The sequence below is a fragment of the Calonectris borealis genome, chromosome 4 (assembly GCF_964195595.1).
Source record: "Calonectris borealis chromosome 4, bCalBor7.hap1.2, whole genome shotgun sequence".
Taxonomy (NCBI): Eukaryota; Metazoa; Chordata; class Aves; order Procellariiformes; family Procellariidae; genus Calonectris; species Calonectris borealis.
This window is the reverse complement of record NC_134315.1, coordinates 34026698-34049829: the sequence shown is the minus strand read 5'-3', so window position 1 is coordinate 34049829 and position 23132 is coordinate 34026698.

The window sequence follows — 23132 nt, the reverse complement described above, 5'->3', positions numbered from 1 at the left end:
GAATCATCACAAGTCACCTTCTTCTGTGAAAGTTCCCATGGATTTTGGTAAGTGAAATACAGAGGCAGTTTTTTTTTAAATTATACGTACAAATTTGCAAACCAAAGGAAATGAAGGGGAAGTTAAACATTGCACATAAAAATCAGTACTTGGAACAGAACTAGGCAGGGAACATTAGGGAAAATGTCCATGAGGTTTAGGAACAGGGAAAATGCAGAATGAATTTGTTTGAATGAGAATTAGATTTCAGCTCTGAATGTAGTTAACTTTGGAGCCTCTTCTTGTAAGTTTATGTTCACGTTCATGAATGTTTCTTTGGAGGAAAACAAAATTGTAATGTGAAATCTGTAGAAATACCATTAGCTGATAAAAGAAAAGGCAGCTTTTCTTTTTATTGCAGCATTAACATTGCTTTTTTTTTTTGGTACTTTCGACCATATCTCAATATCCATTGCCAATGCATGAGAGCTCAGGCTTACAACGATAGCAGCATTTTCTTCCACTGCCTTTTATGCAGCATCTTCACCAGAGGTCAGAATAAGTTAATTGAACTGTGCTCAGTCATGAACAGTGCTTGTGAAGTAGTATTTTTGTAGCTACTCCCATGATGATGTCTTTGTTGTAAATACTGCTTTATAAACCTCAACCTGCAAACTGAAACTCATAGAGATCAGAATGATCAGAATACATCAACGTAGCACCGTATGGGTGCTATGAAGAAAATTAACTTCATCCTAGCCAGACCCAATACACTCCTCAGCCAAGTCTCATGGGAAAATTCAATCACAGAAGGACTCAATTTTCCACATAAATATTGTCTTGCATAATTAAAAATCTGCTAAAGAAACACTAAATACTTCTCACGGGCATGTTCTTTGGAAAAAGAGGAAGAATAATTGGATTGTTCATAGATCTCTGGAGAATTATTTCACATCCATGGCTGCTTTTGTATTTGTAATGTGGGAATTGAGAATGAAAGGTGGAATTTGAAGTAACAGGTGATCTTCGCTTAATTAGATACCCTTGTATCTAGAGTGATCACAAATTATGTGTCAGACAGTAATTTTATTTTATATTTGAGTTTAGTAACTCACATGAAGGCTAATCTCTGAGATGCTGGAAAAAAGATTGTTATTCTAAATCTGAAGTATTTGGTAATTTGTAAATCAGAGACTTCTCCAGGTAGATTTCCATACATATTCATGGGCACGGTGAGGAAATTTTCTCTGCACAATTTATTCTATAAGTACCCACTCTTTTATATTCTTGTTAAGCAGCTGCTGTCATAGAATCATAGAATCATAGAATTGTGCAAACTTGGAGAAGGTTAGCGGAAAAGTGAGAAAACATTAAAGCACATTGACACTACAAAATGAAATATGATGCAAAGATCCCCAGGTAAGCAGAAATATACTGCAGAAACCTGGCTAAACATACTTATCCATGTGGCAATAGTATGTTGTATAGTATAGTATAGTAAAAATATCACCAAAAACCAGAAAGAATGAGAAGCCTCCTACAACTTGGGGGGGAAGTTAATTTCCAATGGCAATAACACAGTAGATTGTAAACTGTAATCTTAAAGTTAATAAATAAACTCTTTAATGCTGTCTTGCATCTGCAAACTTATTGCACAAAAAATGGAGTAAGAGATCTTAAGCTGAAAAATCCCCAAATCAGTATAATGGGTTACTCGAGTTGTTCCTCTGGTAGACTTTCCTGAGCTCAGAAAAATAAAGCAAAGCTTCCTTCTTTATAATATTACTACAGTAATAAAAGTGGTGCTATTTTTTTGAGTGTTTGTGAATGAAAGCTATTTTTGCATCTTTGTATTTTGCAAGAAGGCTTAACATTTTCTTTATGGCAAGTGTTAAATGACATAGTAGAGGTATGCTATCTGTCTGGCTACCTTTTACCTACACCCATTTGATCTTTGACTCTCCAGGTATTTCGCTGAAAAAAACCTCAGTAGGAGATGGGTGTGCGCAGTTACTGGGTATGGTATTGTGAAGCCAAATAGAGCCCAAAGAAACTCAAGGATTTAAGAAAACTTCCACCTGACAGGGCCTCACAGGGATCAAAGAAGGATAGTTAGCCAGTTAGAAAATACAGCAGATTAAGCTAAAGCCCCGGCGGTGCAAAACTGTTGAGATGAGCAAAATTTACCTGCCAACATTTGAAATGGAGGCAAATTACAAGTTGATAGGGTTACAGAAAAACTTGTTAACCTCAAAACTCTTCCACTGACAATTGTAAATCTTCAACAGATTTACATATATTTTTCTTCAAAGGAAGGCAGCCTGCAAGGTGGTCTGAAATACTAAAGCTTAGCTGAATGATAAGCATTTCAGTAGTATTTCCCTTTCTTGTAAACCACTTCTCATAGAAGTGATTGTTCATGCAAGATGAAGACGCAAATAAGGTGAATGGTTAGTCCAGAAGACTACGTGATTTAAAAGCCTGGTTTGTAGTAAAATGAATAAAAGAAATGAAGTGGTCAACATATGTTGTGTCCTCTCTGTATTGAGTACGCAAATGTAGCTTTTCCTACAAAGATTTTCTCCTATAGTTCAAGGTACAGAGACTGATGTACACAGCTCTGAATGCTCCTGAGCCTTTTAACCTAGAAGGTCAAAGTGTGTCACCTGCAGATTGCAAAATACAGAATGATGTTCATGTGGCTGTGCCAGAGATGAGTGGAACATGCTTTTGTCCAGTGGTTTAACCAGAAATATGCTCAAATTACAGATTTAGCACAAATGATCAGACATAGAGCTAGAAAACAAATAGCCAAAAGCCAAGCTTTCTCTCCTTTTTATGTCTTTCTTGGGCTGAAATGTGACATCTTTGTTCTGTAAACTGAAGTCATACTAGTATTTATCTTTCCTGATCTTTTTATAACTAAAAGCTTCTAAGGGTGTAAGAATAGTCTAACGGAAGTGGCATTCCTGCAAAACATACATAATCAAGTTCCAATGACCCTGTTTTCTCTGGTTTTAACTTTATAGACAAAAATCACAAATATTGCAGGCTAAAGTTGTCAATGTCTCTCCAGGGGGGTTATTCGTAGAATTATATTCCTACTATGACAGATGTTCTAACTTCTATAGAAATTAGGGTTTATGGTTCTTAGTAAATATAAATAAGTATCTTTAAAAATATTTTTCCTCAATAGAGAGAAACAATAGTTGAAAAAACCTGTACTTTGATTTTAAAAATATGTATATTTTCTAGTGGAAGTTAATATTCTGAAGTACCTACCCTTGACCTTTAAATATTTGATAACCATCTTGTAAAATGTCATTGAATGCCATGTTAGGCTGTGAAGACGAATCACAAAAGGTTGTTACTAGGAGAAGTACTTGCAAAGCACAAAAGATGTGAGTTAAAAATAATGGAGAATAGAGGTAACAGTAAGGCTATTAACATTTTGACTGTATAAATACTATATTGAAATGATTGATAACGTAAACACAGTTTCAGAGTACTTAAAATCTCCATCACATCAAATTTTCAGTGTGAAGGGTGAAAAAAAAATCACAAGCCATGATGGAAATGTTTTAGGTGGTGTGTGTAATGGAGCAAATTTTATGGCTAATTTGCTGCCCAATTCCTGGCACATTGTGCATTATAAAGAGAATCCATTTAATCTGTTTGCATTTCCTGTTATCTATTTGCTTTTTAAAAGAAATACAAACCTGTGTCATGCAGTTGCCTAGACTGTCACAGGAGTAACTTTTTCAGTGTATTTAACTACTGCAAAGAAATCGCTAAATAGATGAATGTTTGCAGAGACATCAGTGTCCTTTAATTGCTACTGAGCACTAGAATTGGGAGGACTTGCAGCTGTTAGTGGACAAGAATAAATTTCTGTGGGAAATGAGTAAGCTTAAAAAGTATGTTGCTAAAATCAGAAAATTAGGCCCTAATTGGTCCTTTTGCTAAAGAGTGTTCTTGAAGAGCACTAATTGTCCTTGGAAAACTGTCTTTCAACAATGATTTAGTGGCAACTATATGCAGATGCTTGCAAAAGAACTAATTCAAGTACAGATTTGGTATGTGTTATATATTTCTCATCTTATTCCTGTTGTACTCAATTTCATATTGAAAGCTGATATTTGTGTCTACCTCAACAAAGTCAGTCACTTGTTGGTAATTCAAACCTTTGCGGAACAAGAGCTAAACTATTTTGGAGCTACGCATGCAAACAGCAGTTTCTCTGATTGTGAGTTAAATTTAAAGCAATGTCTCAATCCTCTCCTGAAAATATTAATGAAAATAACTAATAACTAATGTACAGCACTGAAAAATAATTTTAACATGTCAAGAGATAAAAAGCAAGCTGAAAAATTTGTTTGGAAATATGTCTCTGTTTTACAAGTACAAAGTTTTGAATCTGTTTTGGAGAATTCAATTGTTGAAAGAAAAGTGTAATGCAAAATATTAATGAAAAATAAAGAGATACCACCCTCAGTCTCTGTAATAATAATATGTGGTAATTTCCTGAACTTTACATCAGCTACTTTTCTGTGCGTATGGAACACTCATTAAATTTCTTGGAATAATTAATGGGATTGATGAATGGAGCTTTCTTTCAAACATCTCAGTCAACAGTGCCTTACTTATTCAAATACGTTACAAGCAACCTAGGAAATCACAAGGGCCGTTCTTGTAACCATCACTGATTGAAGTACAAGCAGTTTTAAAAACGTTTTGTTATATTGCCTTATTATTTATTCTGAAATTCATTATCTAAGCAAGTATAGAAAGATAATGAAGGATTTATTTGCATTTCTTTGCAGACTGAGAATATAAGGTCATTGCATTGGTAACTTTTCACTAAAAACACCCTGAAGAATCCCCAAATGTCAATTTATTTTCTACTAATCTTCCAAACAGAATGTTTCTATCTTTTCCTTATCACTAACTACATGTTCTCACCTCACTCTTTACAGCAGTTTCAAAAGTTGAAGTTGCCGTCTGTGTTAATACCAATAAATTTACTGGAGTCATATATTCATAGGATGAATTAGTTCAGTTTGCTGAATCTTTTTTTTTTCAGTTTTTTAGTTTTCTATCAGATCCATTGGTTGAGCTCAGGCACCCTGAAGCCGCACAGTCATTAACGCAAAGGAATGGGCTAGAGCACACAAGTGGAGGCAGAAATGAGGAGCAGAGATGCCCCTTTTGGTGGCCATTAGAATGGATTTCACCTAGTCTGAAACCGCACTCTGTGACATCAAAATTACAAGAAAAAAGATTGCTTCTCTCATACCTCACATCACAGACTTGATTTGTTCAGCAGTCTTTTGAGCACAGATGCAAGTTTGCTGCTCCTGATCAGCAGAAGACAAATTTATCTTTCTGCATCTTACTCACTAGACTTGTAGTGAAAATAGTGTACTGCAGGGGTGACAATCTAACCAGTCTGCTTTTCACCTTGCAGATATGTAACAGTCAAATATAAAGAGGAAAGACATTCCTTCTATTAGGAGCTGTTTCATCCATTCAAATGGCGGATTACAAAAGAAACACTATCAGGTAGGATTACAGAAGTCTGTGCTTACTGGAAGTTTCCTCTTAAATTCTATCAGCAGACGACTGGCTTTCTGCGAAGCTGGAAGAGAATTTTTCTACCACCTGCTGTTGCCATGTGTGACTATGGCTGATCTTGCCAGCTCTATATTTCCAATATTTTAATAAACTTTATTAAATTCATGATCTGAAGTATGTAATGTGGGAATTAATTAGCAAGGTTAGTTAATGTTAGTATTATATGAATCAAAAGATAAATCCAGCAAACCTAAGCACCTGTAGGTCAGACATCAAAAGTGAGAAAATCCAACAATAGGCAGTTTGCAAGCTGGGGCAAAACAACAGGAGCCAAAGAGGAAAAATATGCTGTAGTTTGCACGGGTAATCAGTTTTTGGGAAAAGGATAGGAAGAGGATGGAAAAGAGATATTCTGCAAGCAATGTAACTACATGATAACAGTAGGGTAACATAGGAAGGTTCTTCGCTGAGACTGTATGTTATTGGAATGTATCACTGAGGACTCCTCAGCAGGGTTTGAGGAACTACTGCCTTTCTAAGCATTTTTATCGATATAGCAGATGCAAGAACCATTTATTGCTTCACAGAACTGTGGAAGTTTTATAAGTTGTATCTATATTTGCTGGTAAATGAAGATAATTATCATAAATTCAGAAAGCATCTTTCAAAGGTGCATTTATGGTAGCCACATTTTATAGCCTCTCAAGCTTGTCAGGATGAACATATATCAAATATTAAATGCTGCTAGCAGTAAGCTGTGGGCTTAATTACCTAATGTCCTGAACCTACCCTTCTGTTTTGCATGTGATTGAGGTCAAGATGAGTACACTGCTGTTCTGAACTGATAGCTTTACACACCATGCATTGTACCATCTTCTGGTACAAAATGGGCAAAGCAGTGAGGAGCAGGACGTTATGATCAGCCTGCAGCTAAGAAATGCATGTAATAACTTTTACGAACACCTCACAATATTCTCCCGATAAAGAAAGATCTTAATATTATATTCAGAATATATTCATTAAATGTGATTTATTTCACCCTATTTAGTATTTAGGAGCCCAGTTGATAACTTGTATTTAACCAGAACTTATATCACAAATGCTTTTGCGTGCTATGCCCTCTAATTCAGAGCATACACACCTGCATGGATGGAGCTCAGTAGGGTGTGAATGAGAAAAAGAGCTTTAAGCCACTTTCATACCATAAGCTGTTCCCAGCTCATGTGGTTTCTGGCAAAAGAGATTGACCTGAATACTTCCAGAACATCTGCAGTACCTTATACCGGGTGTACCGCTCATTTGTGCGCTTTGTGTTCCTTCAGCCTTTGTTCCTGCGCCATGGAGGCTGTCCCTAGGCTTTTGAGAGATGTGTTTCAGGTTGGCACAGCAAACCCAGAGTGATGCTTGTGCAATGAGACCCATGGTCAGGCAGGACTTTGAGGTGGGTGTGCATAGATCTTTGCTTTAGAGTGAGTTCCTGATTTTAAAAGCCTCTGAGTTTTCTTTAAAGGAGCCAGTTTTTATAAAAATGAGAATAAGAATAGCTGATTCTTTCAGTAGAAGTGTCAGCCAGATAGAATAGAAATAAAGGTGGCTTATCCTTAACTCTCTTCCTGATAACTGTTTTTTTGGCAGGTGATGCGTTTTTGCTTCAGTCAGTTTGGTGGCTTTTTCAGTTTCATCAAATGGTGTGCAACACCCTCTGCTGCCCAGCAAGTACCCTTGATCTAGTAAGACCTGTTTATTGTCTGCTTCTCTCACACTATGTCTATATTGACAAGCAGCGAAACAGAATATAAACAGATCTGGAAAGAAAACCAATTGATTCTGAGGACCCGGAACCCATGTTCTGCATGTTTTGGAGGTTTTATTTCAGACGAACTCTAGTCTGGTCCCCTGGTCTGCATGACAATTAGTGGTTTGAGCACACTGACCCAGGTTTATGTTGGCATTAAAAAGATGCACATCTCCTGGTTTAGTTTCATGTAAAGGGATCCATTTTGTGTGGTCTGAGACAACTCTGGTGCAAACCAAAGCATGTTTGCTGAGGAATATTAGGAGATTTGTACCGAAAGTGCATTCCCAATCCAAACAAAAATGCTAATGCAGACTCACTGTTAGTTTTTGCATGTTACAGGTTTTCCCCTCCTTGATCTAACTCTCATTTATTCACCTACTACACCTGTGCTTTGACATTTTCTTTCCCTTGAGAATGAAGAAAGTTGCTCCTCAGAGTAGAGAAATTTCTTTCTCTTTCTAGAGGGTTCTGCCTGACTTGTGAAGTCTTCTTGTAGAGAGCTGAACATATATCTGAGAATATAAAAAAATCAATCAGACAATGTGTTTCACAGGGAATTTCTTCCACAGCCTTTGTAATTCTTTTTGTTTTTATGAACTTAATGTGAGTTAGAGTGATGAGGCAGCCCCATTCTGTAATGGGATAGATTAAAAAGGTATACAAAATAGGCAAAAATAATTCTGAAGAGTTTTCCTCCGGCAATTCAGGGGGATCAAGCCAAGGGAAACTCACAGGGTGGGAATTTCTGATTAGCAACCAGAATAAATAAAAGCAGCTGAGTAGTGTTTTGGAAATGTCTGGAAATAACCTGGATATTGTTGTTGAAATAAACAAAGTGGCGGGATAGCTCAAGCAAAATAAAACCATTCTGTTTACTGTTATAACTATGTTTATAAAGAGACTAGATTTGGCTTAGACACTTAATGCTATTTAAAAATATTTTGAAATCTCTATCATGTATCTGAAGATCTTAAATACAAAGTTGCAATTTTTCTTAGCCTGCACCAGGAAAGTTTCATTCCGTGAAAAGTCTTCCACAAAGAAAAAAGCCCTTGAGCCAGTCTGGAGAGAAGCTCATTGTATTGCCTTATACGTTTTGTTCTGGGCACCTGAGCAGGGAACAATGCACCACTTTTCAGTAGAACAAAAGATTCCTTCATTGCCCAAATGCTGGGAAAGATGACAGCTGCAAAATCGGAGCCTCAGAGGATAGGTAGCTTGCATGAGTCCTAATAGGAAATGGACTATTCATGCAGACTTTAATGTCTAACCCTATCTACTACAAAATGAAGTAAGATTAGCCTCCCTTAAAAACATGTACATGTTTAATGGTAATCCTAGATGATTATGGTTGTGAGAGATCAGATGCAAAAGTAGAGAAAACAATGTGTCATACATTGGTGTACATGAGAAAACTTTTCAAGTTTTAATATACTAAAAATATAAATGATAATTTCTGCTTTTTCACCTCAAACTATCTCCAGTGAATTCTATTCTGTAAAAATATATTAACAACATGATAACACATTTTAATTCCTTAATTCTAGACCTTATGTAATTTAAAAATAAGAGTTAGGATAAATGTTGATTGACTGAAGTTTACATTTAAGCTCTCATGTTAAATGGAAGCCAGTATTTTTTCTTTTTGGTCAGAAATATGTTATTAGGTTGTAACTGTATTTTGGGCTTCCTGACAGTTGTAGTGGAAGAAGGTGACATAAAGGGATGGTGAATGACAACTAGGCACTAAATTGCAATACTAGGAGAGTTCAAAGGTGGGGGCCTGACTTTTGCATCTGCCATTCACCACAGATGTAGGCAGGTTTGCAATCATTTTGCTCTCCCTATGTCCGTGACTCATGCAAACTTTATGGTAACTATAATGTTTGAGTAAAAAATACTGAGGCCTATTCCTGGCCAGTTATAGCATTTTTTCCAGGAGTTTTCAATTGTAATTTGAAGCTGAAGTTTGAACCTGTAGGAAGGTTTTTCAGGAAAATGCATAAAAACTGGTTATGACAGATTCTGTAACTTCTTAACAATTTCTGTTAAGGCAGTGGTTTTATGCTATATTTACACAGATTTAACTATGAATAGGATGTGCCTCTTCATTAAAAGCTTTTTCTTTCACTGGCTAAACCCAAAGAGATGTAGAACTAGGGTTCACAAATTTGCATTCCTTTTTTTTATGTTTTCTAAGGTATATATATCGAAATTCTGTGATAGGTGCTTCTGCTGTGATAATGTTCACAATATCCTCACCAAGCAATTAGAAAAAAGAAGTTGAGATGAACTGTCACACCCACCTTCTTAGTTCCTGCCTGTTGGTGTGGGCACATGTTTATACACACTGTTTCACTTTAGACTGTAATTATTACAAAGGGAGTTGCCTTCATCTATATAAAACGGGTGGAACATGGAAGTGCTATCGATTTTGCAGCTGTCATCATGGAGCTGGGCTTCCTGTGTATGAGCAGTGTTGCAACACCTTATGAAAGGGGATTAAACCAGAGGAGGGAATGGACAGAGGAGAAGAAATAAAATATTTCAACAGCCCCAAAGGCAGGCAAAAGTAAATGTGTACGATTTACATGAATTGCAGTGGTGTTCTTCAAATTCAAAACATCTAAACCCATGTTATTCCCACCTACTCTCACTGTGCTATAATTTCTGATAGAACAATGATGATGATATTTACTGCAAAACTATGTGATTCTCTTATAGTTTCCTTCAGCAATCCTTTGTGCTTCTTTATTTCTTCTAAGTTACAACAATCCGACGTTGTCAATTCCTTAGACTAGAGACTGTCATTCATTCTTGTTTTTTTTTTTTTTTCCTGGTAAGAGATCTAGTACATATTTGAATGCAAAAAAATGATTGTAATAATAATAAAATGTTCTGCTGCAGGCTATGCAAAGGACTGTACGTACTGAAGAACTTGTATTGAATGATGAATTTTTAAATTTAGAGATGAGCTTAACATACAGAAATTCTGAATATTTATATTTTATATGTATTTGTTTACATTTCCTTATGAATCCCATCTGTCTCTGCTGCCTGTGGGAAATATCCTTGAATTACAATATATATAATATCACCATCTATCTGAATGATGGTGTGTACAGAATTCAAAACATTATCACCCAGAAATGGCCAAAAGACCCACAGCAACAACAGCAGACAGTCAGGAATAGGCCACCTGTGCTTGCAGATGCCTCCTGTGAGTCACAACATATACATTATGTGCTACCAGGACTTTATATTACCTGTGAAACTGAAACATCTCAAAATACTTCAGTCCATATAATAATGAATTTTTGAGGCCAGTGTTTTAGAGTTTCTGTTTCCCTACTGTTTTGTCGCATATAAGCTAAACTGGGAATTTTTTAATTCTTAAAGATAATGCATATTATTAGTCATAAGTAGGTCCATAATACCCTGTTCTTAATTATGACTTTTCTAGTATTGTTTTTATACCTTTCCTGGCCAGCATCTGACAAATGTAAAATAGTAAAGGCAATCTCAATTTCAAGGAAATTGTAGAGTAGATTGTTAAGATTTAAACAGTTTAAGACTGAGGTAGAAAGAGTGATAATGGATGAACAGAAGGAATGGTATGATGGTAGGAAACATCAGCTTGGAGTGACAATTAATTTTTTTTGTGAGGGATAAGTAGAGTTGTAATGAAGTAAAATAAATGTGAAAAAATGAATGTGGAATGGAAGGAAACAGAGCAGGGCAAGAGAAGGTGAAAAGGTGTGGAGTGAAGTTGAAAGGAAGAGACCGTTAAAAAGGGAGAGACCAAATTATGAGTAGAAGTCCAGTCCAAACTGCAGATAGTCCTCTGACTATCATGTAGTCCCAGTTAAGCTGTTCCTGTTCATGCTGTTACTCTCTTAAACAGCCTGAGTGGCAATGGTCTGATGTGATTTTTTTTATTTTTACTGTGTGATGTTTCCTCGGTTATGAGTGACGGAGGAGTTTTATCTGCAGATACTTCAGCTTAAAAGGGGCAAGGTGTTGACAGGCTGCTCTTTGTGTGCGGTCCTCTTGCTCTGGTGTTCAGTTGGCTATTTGATCTGGCACGGCATGATGCAAGACTTGTCTGTTTTCTAGGCTGTGAAGGAGAATGGGGTGTTCCCAGTGCTGGTAGACCTGGACTTAAAGGAGGTTACTACTAAAGTCTGTATTTTATTGGTAGGCCTGTAGGAAGGATGTGGGAATGGCTTTGCAGGGTCACTGAGTTAATGCATTTACAAAGTACGTGAAAGTTCTGTCTATGGTTTTTGTTCCAAACATATATCAAAACACATTCTATAAAAATGGGAGAAGGAGTAAAAGCTGGCAGAAAGACCACGAGACTTTCTTCTTCTAGACGTGTTTTGTCGCAACTTTACTCTGCGGTACAGTGGTTCTTCAGACTTTAACCTTTCTTTGTTAGTTCAGAAACTGTCTCATTAGAAGCTGTAAATCTTGTCCTGAGCATAAAATTATGAGTGTCTTCTTCCTGGAGACCCAGACAAGAAATACATTTGTGGTCTAGTGAGAGAAGAATGTACTTCCATAAAACTTAGTGTTTCATAGAACTAATCTGTAACTGGTAACTTTTTTGTGTGTGTGTAAAACTGGTAACTTCTTTATGAAAAAGGTTACCATAAAATACCTATGAGAAAACTGCAATATTTTATGGAAGTAAGAAGGAGTCTGAAGAAAGTAAGCCTTTTTTAGCTAGTTTCAGCAATTTCCTAATTCCACTATTTAATAATACAGCTTTAAATCTTATATCACTGCTTACCACTGATGTTTCATGTGCAGGGACAAAAAGGACAAGAAGCTCATCAGTACTTCTCTTATGATCTGTGTTTATAACCTAAACATATCTTCTGGGAAGGTGTCAAAAATGTCTGGCCCTACATCTTCTATTAACAGTAAGTGAATAGCATGAGAAGGCATCTTCTTGAGAATTGCCTACTTGGTGGTGGGCCTTTTAATGAAGAAAGTCAAAGACCATTCTTGGCCTCTAATGACATAATAGTAACTAAGCTTTTGACATAAGGATGGTTAAAACGGAAGGCCAAGGCATCTATCTTCTTGAATTAAAGTGCTTATTTTACCCACTTTCCATTTCCTTTAAGATCTTGTGTCAGTTTGATTGTGAATCCAATGATTCCAAATTTTAAGTCAAACCAGACATCAGATGGTATTAAATACTCTACTATTTAAAAAAACTCTCAGAATTAGTTTTGTTCTAATGTTTAGCATTGATATAGCTTATCTTACAAGGATTCAAAAAAATCTTTCCAAAACTGAAGTTTTGAAATGGTGCTATTCAAGATCAGTGTTTCTCTGAAACCTCCATCAGACTATACTCTTAGATCAGTAGTATAGTTTGCATATGAATTTGGACAAGTTAACCCTCTAAATTCCTGCAAGTTAATGGGCTAGGTTTAATGGCTTAGAAAGAAAATCCCAAAGAGATCTCCCAGGGACAATTCTTGACTGCCATGAAGTAAGTATGGTTTTTTTTCCATGGAGTTCAGTGCTATCAGAATGTAATATTGTAGGACTATAAATCTGATAAGGAGACTAAGCTTAAGTGGGCTACTTCTTTTCACTTGTTTTCAACTTTCTAGAATGTATTATAGAAAATCTAGTATCCCGGGGAACTTATTGTTTGATAGACTAGGGAGATCACTGCTTGCCTTGGGAACAGAAGTGATAGCAAGTGAAGACTACTGCCACGTCCTGTGAGTCAGCGGCTTTATCGCTGTGGTTAGTAACACCTCACTGGGGCAAGGACGAGCCTTGTTATCTCAGGAGAAGGCTCTCTCATCCCTCTGAGAACCCTGGGGGATGGAAGCAGGAGTGCCTGTAAGGGCAGGATTGGAGTCAGTTGCTTAGGAAATTGTGATCATCCTGTATTTTCAGATCTGCATTGTGGTTTCTGTCATGGTAAATGTATTTCACATAATCTAATGTAGTTTGTAGCAAAAGTCCATCAATTATTTCTATGTTACAAGCTTCTTAAAAAATTACTTCTTTACATTAGCCCTTTCATAGAGTCATAGAATCATAGAATCATTAAGGTTGGAAAAGACCTCTAAGATCATCGTGTCCAACCGTCAACCCAACACACCATGCCCACTACACCATGTCCCTAAGCGCCTCATCTACATGTCTTTTAAATACTTCCAGGGATGGTGACTCAACCACTTCCCTGGGCAGCCTGTTCCAAGGCCTGATCACTCTTTCAGTAAAGAAATTTCTCCTAATGTCCAATCTAAACCTCCCTTGGCGCAACTTGAGGCCATTTCCTCTCGTCCTATGTCTAGTTACTTGGGAGAAGAGACTGACCCCCACCGCGCTACAACCTCCTTTCAGGTAGTTGTAGAGCGCGATGAGGTCTCCCCTCAACCTCCTTTTCTCCAGACTAAACAGTCCCAGTTCCCTCAGCCGCTCCTCATAAGACTTGTGCTCCAGGCCCTTCACCAGCTTCGTTGCCCTCCTCTGGACACGCTCCAGCACCTCCATGTCCTTCTTGTAGTGAGGGGCCCGGAACTGAACACAGGATTCAAGGTGCGGCCTCACCAGTGCCGAGTACAGGGGCACGATCACTTCCCTACTCCTGCTGGCCTCACTATTTCTAATACAGGCCAGGATGCCGTTGGCCTTCTTGGCCACCTGAGCACACTGCTGACTCATGTTCAGCCGGCTGTCAACCAGCACCCCCAGGTCCTTTTCCTCCTGGCAGCTTTCCAGCCACTCTTCCCCAAGCCTGTAGCGTTGCCTGGGGTTGTTGTGGCCGAAGGGCAGGACCCAGCACTTGGCCTTGTTGAACCTCATACAGTCGGCCTCGGCGCATTGATCCAGCCTGTCCAGGTCCCTCTGCAGAACCTTCCTACCCTCGAGCAGATCAACACTCCTGCCCAACTTGGTGTCGTCTGCAAACTTCCTGAGGGAGCACTCGATCCCCTCATCCAGATCGTTGATAAAGATGTTGAACAGGACCGGCCCCAGTACTGAGCCCTGGGGAACACCGCTCGTGACCGGCCGCCAACTGGATTTAACTCCGTTCACCACAACTCTCTGGGCTCGGCCATCCAGCCAGTTTTTTACCCAGCAAAGAGTGTACCCGTCTAGGCCGTGAGCCGCCAGTTTCTCTAGGAGAATGCCGTGGGAGACAGTGTCAAAGGCTTTACTGAAGTCCAGGTAGACCACATCCACAGCCTTTCCCTCACCCACTAGGCAGGTCACCTGGTCATAGAAGGAGATCAGGTTGGTCAAGCAGGACCTGCCTTCCATGAACCCGTGCTGGCTGGGCCTGATCCCCTGGTTGTCCCGGACATGGCTCGTGAGCGCCCTCAAAACGAACCGCTCCATGATCTTCCCTGGCACCGAGGTCAGGCTGACCGGCCTGTAGTTCCCCGGATCCTCCTTCCTGCCCTTCTTGTAGATGGGCGTCACATTGGCAAGCCTCCAGTCATCCGAGACTTCCCCAGTTAACCAGGACTGCTGGTAAATGACGGAGAGTGGCTCGGCAAGCTCCTCCGCCAGCTCCCTCAGTACCTACCCTTGGGTAGATCCCATCCGGCCCCATAGACTTGTGAACGTCCAGGTGGCATAGCAGGTCATTAACTTCTTCCTCTTGGATTATGGGGGTTTATCCTGCTCGCCGTCCTTGTCTTCCTGCTCAGGGGGCTGAGTACCCTGAGGATAACCACCCTGACTACTAAAGACTGAGGCGAAGAAGGCGTTGAGTACCTCAGCCTTTACCTCATCCTTGGTGGCAACGTTCCCCCCCCGCATCCAATAGAGGATGGAGATTCTCCTTGGCTCTCCTTTTGTCATTAATATACTTGTAAAAGTATTTTTTGTTGTCTCTCACCACAGTGGCCAGGTTGAGTTCTAACTGGGCTTTTGCCTTTCTAATTTCTACTCTGCACGACCTAACGAGATCCCTGTACTCTTCTTGAGTTGCCTGCCCCTTCTTCCAAAGGTGATAAACTCTCCTTTTTTTCCTGAGTCCCAGCCAGAGCTCCCCGTTCAGCCAGGCCGGTTGTCTTCCCCGCCTGTTCTTCTTACGGCACATGGGGACAGCCCGCTCCTGCGCCTTTAAGACTTCCTTCTTGAAAAACGTCCAGCCTTCCTGGACCCCTTTGCCCTTCAGGACTGTCTCCCAAGGGACCCTCTCGACCAGTGTCCTGAGCAGGCCAAAGTCCGCCCTCCGGAAGTCCATGGTAGCGGTTTTGCTGGCCCCCCTCTTTACTTCACCAAGTATCGAGAATTCTACCATTTCATGGTCGCTAAGCCCAAGCCGGCCTCCGACCACCACATCTCCCATCAGTCCTTCTCTGTTTGTGAACAGCAGGTCAAGCGAGGCACCTCCCCTGGTGGGCTCGCTTACCAGCTGCATCAGGAAGTTCTCTTCCACACACTCCAGGAACCTCCTCGACTGTTTCCTCTCTGCCGTGTGGTATTTCCAGCAGACGTCTGGAAAGTTGAAGTCCCCCACGAGAACAAGGGCTAGCGACTGGGAGACTTCTGCCAGCCTCTTGTAGAATATTTCATCTGCCTCCTCATCCTGGCTAGGTGGTCTATAACAGACTCCCAGCAGGATATCTGCCTTGTTGGCCTTCCCCCTCATCCTTACCCACAAGCACTCGACCTCGTCATCACTACCATCGAGCTCTAGACAGTCGAAGCACTCCCTAACATACAGGGCTACTCCACCGCCTCTCCTTCCTCGCCTGTCCCTTCTGAAGAGCTTATAGCCATCTATTGCAGCACTCCAATCGTGAGACTCATCCCACCATGTTTCCGTGATGGCGACTAAGTCATAGCTACCCTGCTGCACAATGGCTTCCAGCTCCTCCTGTTTGCCGCCCATGCTGCATGCATTGGTGTAGATGCACTTAAGCTGGGCTACCGATTTCTCCCCCGACATTGGCGTGCGGTCCCTAGGTTCTTTTCTAGTGAGCCTGGTTTTATCCCCTTCCCCCTTCGAATCTAGTTTAAAGCCCTCTCGATGAGCCCCACCAACTCACACGCGAGAATCCTTTTCCCCCTGTGAGACAGCTGAACTCCGTCCGTCACCAGCAGGCCCGCTGCCATGTAAACCTCCCCGTGGTCAAAGAAGCCAAAATTCTGCCGATGGCACCAGCCCCTGAGCCACGTGTTGATCCGATGAGTTTTCCTGTTCCCTTCAGTATTCCTCTCCGCCACTAAAGGGATCGAGGAAAACACTACCTGTGCTCCCGATCCTCTCACCAGTTGCCCCAGTGCCCTGAAGTCCCTTTTGATTGCTTCGGGACTTCTCTCTGCAACCTCCTCACTGCCAGCCTGTATAACAGGAATAAACAGTCTACTGAGAAAGATGACTTTCTTGTTACCTTTCTAAGAGGAAAATGAACATTTCTCTTTCAGTCATAAATTCTTCTGCATTTCCATAACATGTAATTACATTATGGAGGAAAGAAAAGAGGAACACTGGTCCTGCATTATGTCCAATTTCACACTTAAGTACATGGTCATCATCACATAGAGCTTTTCTGTTGCGACTTACACAATCAGGAATGTAAGGATTACACAGAGTATATCATGTACATTGTACTACTTCCTGACAGTCTAAAATATCACAGAGCACAATAGTAGTGCCTCTCTCAGAATGACTGCTGACTTTCTTTTGTCAAACCCATGAAGATAAATCACATAAGCTTCTTAAAGTTGGAATAATAATCTTTGGTGATTAAAACAGCTGATGAAAGCTTTAGAAGTTGGCTTGTTGCCACGTACTGATTTTCTGTCATGCCAGGTAATGTTTTTTGGCCAGTTACTGGCAAAGTTTCCTTCTCAGGACCTTTCTTTTGTTGAGTCTTTGAAATAACAAGTCTCAACGCTTCAAATTTAATGAACCTATTAGATATGTTCAATCCCTCCTTAGCTGTTAAGAGTTCCCTGCAATTTTAAATTTAGTTTTTAAGTGAACAAAATGCCAATTTGTTGCAACATTCTTAAAGTCAAAGTAATTCTCTCCAAGATTTAAAGCCAGAACTTTACAGTAAACCTGCATTTTTGCAATACTGTTAATTGTCTATGATGAAGCCCAACAGCATTATTAGTCTCATTCTTATTTCTCAGCATTATTTTTAGACTTATACCTTGTAAGACAAAGAACAGAAATTAATATTGATGTTAATGTTGCAGAGTTAACATTGGTGAGTGGTAAGAAAAGGCACACATGTTCTTTGTGAATGGATTTAGTTCTATGATTAAGCCCATGGATTTAACTATAACTATATACTATAACAAATCTGGACGTTTTACATCAATCTCAGAAAAATACAGGAAAACGGAGATTTTAAAATGAAACCTGATAAAGAACATCTTTGTAGTAGCGCTTGTCCTACTTGATTTGAATTCTGTTTATTTTACCTTGTGCCCCTCATTCTAAATTGTCAAATATTAAAATAATTTTATTTGACAAAAAATTAGTTGTAACAGTTACAAGGCTTTGTAAGCTTGAGAAGAAAAATATGGGTGATTTCTGACTAGCAATTAGGATTTTAAAATAAATTAATTAAACCAGGAATTCTGTTAAAATAAAACTCAGTTAATAGTTTTTGTATTCAGGCCACCTCTCTTGCAAAGAGAATTAATGATATTGAGCTATATATAAGCTATCAGTTTCAGGATGGTATCTTTAGATTACTACAGATAGGTTTCAGAGTTATCATATTAGATGAATGGAGCAACTCACACCTTTCCAAACTTTTTTTCGTACTCTTTGCAGACTCCAGTGAATGTGCATCTGTCTTCACCATGCTTGTGTTTATTATTTTTTTTGCTAGTCAAGGCAGATTTTGTAGGTGCAGAATTGCAAAATGTTTGCTTTGTGGGTTTTAGTTTCCAACTTTCCTAATGTGATTAGTTTTCTGATGCTAGACTAATTTCTTGTTTTTTTTTCTACTGGTTTATGTCCAGATTTAGCTCTTCTAAAGTCATCTTCCTATTTTTAGAATGTTCTTTTGCCAGAATGCCCCTATTATACCGTATTATATTATAAAGATATTTATCTGCTTGCATTCATATTTTTTCTGAACCTTTAAATTCTCATATTCTTTTGGAATTGATCAAAACTGAATACATTCTCTGTCCAGTGGATTTTCTGTGTTTTAATTTCTCTCTCTGTCTACGTATAGACATTTGTTGAAAGCTTCAATTCTGTAAATTAGACTTCTGCAAGAGCATTTCCTGTACTTGTATAAATTATTTTATAATTAGTCTATCATATACAATATTTGCAAGTCAAAATTTGTACCTTATCAGATACACTTGTATGCATGTGAACATAAGAATGCAAAAGAATTATCAACAGGGAAATGAATGATAAGCAGATTTTACAGTAAATGTCTTTCCTAAAGACTTTATTTTATTTGCAGGGATTCCTTGGGGTAGTGTTCAGTAAATCAGGACCAAAGGATGTTACCACTCACGTAGAGGAATTATTAGGAAGCTATAAATAAAAGCTCTTTCCTTCAGCCTGATATATACTCATCCATTTTCAGATTTCACCATCATGTCAGTAGAATTAATAATTACAAATGGATATGTTTCTGTTTTTAAAAACTACTGCAAAATACCTGAGGGAGAAAGGGGTAATATTTTTCTGTTGGCAACTCCTGAAACAAAATTTAATGTAGGTATGGCAATACAAGCCTCTGAAAGGAACTCTGTTCTTCAATATTTGGACTTCAGCTCTACAATGTACGAGGCTTCTTTTGTGGATTTGAAGCTAGAGTTAAATTAATTTCGTTTTAGAGAGAGGGAATTCAGTAGTCAATATAACACTCACCCTGTAATATAATGCAGTACTCATCATAGTATGACTCCATTTTAGCACAATTCCAAAGCTTTTGCTTCTTATTTTTCTTCAGAAAAGAAAATTTCTTTTCTTCTGCAGCTAGAATTTTGGAAACAGACCAACCTTCCAGGTTATATTTGGAATTCTTCTGACATGAGAATATTTATTCAATCAATGGATAAATGTGTATTGTTCCTCAGCTGAGCCACAATTCCTCAAGTGTGGTGGCAAAATTATACTCCCCTGCAGTGAAATTATACTGGTGCTCTTGTTTCACATTATGGAGTGCTTAAGTGATAAACAGCTCTCCTAAGATATAATAAATACACTATCTATTTGCCTTAATGTATTTTTAATGATATTTACATACTTTTAGAGAGTGTGACATCAGAGAAAGAGGTTTGACTCAGATGATCTTGAGTTTTGGACGGTTTTGTTCTCACACATGTAGCAGCTGTTTTCTAGGCTAGATTCTTTCTTGTCCTGGACTTTGTTATCATTTGTACTGAAGCAAAGGGAATGATAGCGCTAAAAAATCCTGAATAATGCTGACACTCATATACTTACCTAGAATTTGTTTAACTAGAATCTACTATTGAAAATTTGAACCCTTCAGGCTTGTGCCTGTTACGTTGTGCTGTTTACTGCCAGGTAAGCCAAGATGCTATCGTAGCAACACAGACAATTGCTATACCCTACATAGCAAGACAAAGGCAACAGAGAATCAGAGACTTCGACTTTTGCACCTGCAAAACCTAACTAACAATAATTACCCTGCCTCAGAGGGGAATCCAAGTGTTAGAGTAGTCTAAATGTTGCATGGAGGACAAGAGCTGGTACCTCACCTTCCTATTAAGTGTGGAAGCAAAAGGGAGAGGTTAGTAGATGATCTACCTGTTCCATATGTATGTAAAGCCAACAGCAATGACAGTGTGCATTACAGACAGGAGAATGAGGTCAGTTGTCATGAAATAAGGTAGTGGAAGAAGAAATATATTTATCTGGTTGTATAGCTGAAATCCTGACAAAACTAGGATGATGTATGCTAATGAAGTCAACTGAATTTTTTCTTCAGGAATCTTTAGAAGCCTGATACTTTCTTGATTTATTTCTATATATTTCAAATGTAAGTATGAAATTTTTAGAATCTTTTTTGAAACAAACAATTCTGATTGTAATTTTAAGGAAATCCCTTGTTAATTTTTAATAGCTATGATCCAAGTAAGATTTTAATTTTGGTTACTAAATGTGTTTCAGTAAGCAATAGGAGATGGGTGTAAAAAGATAGGACATAACTTAATTTTAGAGGTCAGCACTTAAGATTGACTTAATCTTGGTGTTAAAATCCTACACGTACATCTGTATCTTGAGATACGTCTTTGGCTGGCACATTTCAGGCTGCCATTGAAATTAATTGTTCTGCTGTTCTCCCTACTTTAAGCTGCACATGCCTGTCACCTCTTACTTGCGGTTAGAGGATGTCTGAAATCTTTTTTTTTTTGTTATTGCCGTTGCGAGGTTAATTTTCAGATGAATCAGTGAGATGACCTGACACATATTGCCTGATTGCTGTGTACTGTTACAAGGACAGCAGCAGGAATATGCATCCATGGGCATTGCAGGGGCACTCTGCACCACCTGGTCACAGACTGCCAAAGCTGAACAGGAAGTAACAGCAAAAGTATTTACATGACTTTGCTTGATAAATTAACTAATCCATTTTAAGTAAATTCTTATTCAGTAAACATCAGGTTTCAAATAAGGGATATCCATTAAAATAAAGGTGATTAACCATTCTGTGTTTTAATTCTCAGACACGTAGAGACAGTTTAACAGGAACTTGTAGGTTGGAGCTCACTCCGTTCAAGATAGAGTTTGGAGGCCAGGTGCTTATTTTTAAGTTAGAGCTACCAATTGAGCAAATCCTTGAATGTTTAAATTCACATTCAGAGCTTTGGCCATGGATGCAATTTTACTTTCAAGGGCATGAAAAAGTAATAGCAGATCTGACATTTAGCTACAAATGCTAATGGCAATGCCAGCAATACTAATTTGAGTCTGAAAAGGTTTAACAGGGCCTTGGTTAATTGAACTGACTGTTTTGAGTTGCTTCTGTTTGAGCAATTTACCATTCACTTCACTGCCACTTATTGTAACTTTATGCCAGCCAGACCCATCTGTTCCATGGCACACCCTTTAAAGTATGTAATTTACCGGAAGTAGATCTATTTTACAACTGTCATCTTTCAACTAACTTAGAAAAAGACTATAGGCTGCAATTATTCAACTTTATTATGCTACCAACTCAGCATTTTAGCTTTAATGGTCTGCCAGACTACACAAACAGAGGTGTTATGGCATGACAAGAAAAAAGAGAATGCACCTAGAATTTGGAAAAAAACCCCCTCTATTCCCTCTGGACACAACAAATAGTCTGCTTTTTTTTTTTTTTTGTCTGTACTAGCAGTTATGATTAGCCATTTTGGCCATCCTCAGCACTGGCTGAGCACTTGACAGTATGTGGCATGGAAAGTATTGGACAGATGAACCTTAGCTGATAAAATGCAAATATATGATTTGTATAGTACAACTTCCATAAGAATGCTAAGGGTTGTTCATGAATGAATAAAGACCCACCTATATTTTCTGTGGCCCTCTACTGCAAGCCATCAGTAAACATTTTGATAAAACACAAAATTAAAAAATTGCATTAGGTCAGGAATATAATATTATCTATTTCTCAATCTGTTTTAGTTAAATATTTTTGTTACTAGACATTGTATCACCATAAGTGACACTGAATGATAGGAATAATCCTATATGGCAGAAAATAAAGTTATGAAGTGAAATCAAGTCAGCAAAAGCAGACAGCTAAGATGACTTAATGCTTGAGGGCATGAGGAATGGGCAGTAGATTTGTGAACAATAATGAAGCTAAGAGATTGAGTTTATTGCCAGATAAGTTTGAACTGGAAGTGAGAGAAAGTACAGGGTTGTCAGTGATTTAATCTCCGCTAAAATGTGAGTTGAAAAAAAATGGATGTAAAAACTGGGAGAAATGTAAATCTGCCCAAGATGACTGCTAACAAAACTATTTTGAGTGTGTATGTGGCATTAAAAAATGGATTGAAAATTATCTGCGTTTCATATTAAAGTGCTGTCTATTGATACAAACCTTTAAGAATAGATCATCTCTAACTCAAATCTTTTATTCCACACAAAATATCTGTGGACTAAGAGCAGTTACAGCTGTCTGGAATAGATCCACAATTCATAAGATCAATTATAAGGTCCTTCATTAATTCTTTTGTATTCCACATATGATCTCTTCAAAGACGCATTTGAACTTAAAACTTACTATTTTTATACATAAAAATTTAAGACCACTCAATATGAAGAAATGTTTTGGAGCTGGCTTTGCTATATTTTCGTATAAGCTGCATGATAAGCCTATACTTTTCTGTATCCTGCTTTCTAAGTAGATTAAATGATAAGTGGCTTGCCAGGCATTAGTGAACCTACTGTGCTGCCAATTCAATAAATCAAAACTCAGCTAGAATTCATAGCATAAGTAAATGCTTTATTTCATAGACCATGGAAAGGATCTCCTATGACAATAATTAGCTTCTATTTTAGGCTTTTTATGAAAGTCTTAAGTGTTTGCCTTAAGACACCATAGCATGTAGATGTAGTATTTTGTTGCTCCTCCTTCTGCCTTTGGGTCCAAGTTATGGTTTTCATGTGACTTTCTTCTGGGTCTAGGCAGTGACACAGAGGAGATGTGGCAAAGCCATGAGGGATCAGTTGTTACTGGTGGTTTCTGCTCTCTGGTGAGTGTGTTTGCATTTGCAGGAAGGCACAGAGCCATTGGAAGAGGTGAAGGAAAGGGAGAGAGATCAGTGTTTATACACTTTTAAGTTA